Raw genomic sequence first — 1974 nt, forward strand, 5'->3', positions numbered from 1 at the left:
GGTCGAAGAGAAAGGTCTTGAGACCGGCCTTGAAGGAGGAAAGTGAGGAGGCGGCGAAGGCACTGGGGGATAGAGTTCCAGAGCCTGGGGGCTGAGAGGCTGAGGGCCCGGCCACCAATGGTAGGGCGGTTGGGGCGGGGGATGTGGAGCAGACCGGAGTCAGAGGAATGGAGAGTACGGGCAGGTAGTAGGGGGAATGGTAGGTCGGAGAAGTAGGAGGAAACAAGGCCGTGAATGGCCTTGTAGGTGAGGATGAGGATCTTGAATTCGATCCTCTGGGGGATGGGGAGCCAGTGGAGGCGAGCGAGGGTGGGAGTGATGTGGTCCTGAAGCCCTGGTGCGGGACAGTACACGAGCTGCAGAGTTCTGAATGACCTGCAGTGTGGAGGGAGGTACCGGGAAGGCCGGCGAGGAGAGAGTTCCCATAGTCCAGCCTTGAGGTGATAAAGGCGTGGACCAGAGTTTCAGCAGCGTGAGGGGTGAGGTAGTGCCGTAGTCTGGCGATATTCCGGAGGTGATGGAAGGCGGTGCCAGTTGTGGTGCGGATATGAGGAAGAAAGGACAGCTCAGGGTCGAACAGAACGCCGAGGTTCCTGACCGGCTTTGAGAGGTGGAGAGTGCAGCCTTGGATGCTGATGCTGTCAGCGCCTGAGAACGTGCCTTTGCAAGCGAGAGAACATGGGTTTGATTCCCAGGCAGGGCAAAACCTTAGGCAAGTTTCCTTTCTCCACATGCCTTGGTTACCTAAGAATCCGGCTTTTAGTCAATTGGCAGATCACTTTCCGGGGATAATCCCTTCAAAATAAATAAATAAAAATAATAATTTGGTCATCAAATCAACCACTATTTGAGGTACACTGTTGTGCGCAATTGGCTGCTGCGTTTCGCCCACAAAATATACACTTTACAATTCACTTTACAGTAAATACTGTGAAGAGCTTTGAGGTTCTCAATGACATGATAATGCTCTATATCAAATACAAGGATTATTATTATTATTATGATAAGATCACAAGAGATTTTCATCCTTTCAGTTTACCCACCTACCCATCATTCCATTATTAACATACATAGAGTCAAAAAGTGACTTTGAGGGACCGAAGTAGGAAATCAACATTGCCAACCTTTCCATTCAGAGATTTTTTACAAAGAAGAAGTTTGCAAAGAATATACAGCACGAAACAGGTCACTCTGCCCAGCCAGTCCATGTCAGTGTTTAGATTCCACACCTTCAACCATTCCTTACTCCCTCCCATATCCTTTCATTTTCCTCTACCCTCGTGTGAACATCTAACTTCTTCTTGAATGCATTGGAACATTGATATATACTATTCCATCAAATATTCCATCAAAAGCAACCAATCTATTTTCCTTTATTATTCATTTGAGTCCACTTTCTATGTGTGAACACAGGGGACAGATGAGTGACTTGACCTAAGAAAAGAGACAATAGGAACCAAGAACGTTGAGGGGAGAGGTGATGGAATTATAAATGCTTTTGATAGAGTCAATAGAGAGAAATTATTTCCCCCGGTTGGTGAGTCAGTGACTGGAGGGCATAGCAAAGGGGATTATTTGGAGGAATTTTTTTTTACACAGTTTTGTTTATAGACAGCCCTGGTGATCAAGGCATAATCCATATTACAACAGCAACAATTTGCATTTATATAGCGTCTTGGAGTGAGTGCTTCATTAGATTTCAAGAGGGAACAAGATAGATATCTAAAAATGAGTAAATTGAAGGAGTGTACATGAGAGGAAGAAACAGGTTAATGGGATTGAAGAGATTATTCTTTCGAAGTGTCAGCACAGGTACAATGGACCCAAAGGTCTTTTTCTGTGCTTACATTTCTCTGATTCTATATCCTGGATAGAAGAGGTTGAGGCCCATGAGGTCAACCTCATCAATTTATATCTGCGTATCATCAAGTGGTAATACTATTTAAGATCAAGTCTATCGGAGCAAGAATTCCT

The sequence above is a fragment of the Callorhinchus milii genome, unplaced genomic scaffold, assembly GCF_018977255.1.
Source record: "Callorhinchus milii isolate IMCB2004 unplaced genomic scaffold, IMCB_Cmil_1.0 Scaffold1, whole genome shotgun sequence".
Taxonomy (NCBI): domain Eukaryota; kingdom Metazoa; phylum Chordata; class Chondrichthyes; order Chimaeriformes; family Callorhinchidae; genus Callorhinchus; species Callorhinchus milii.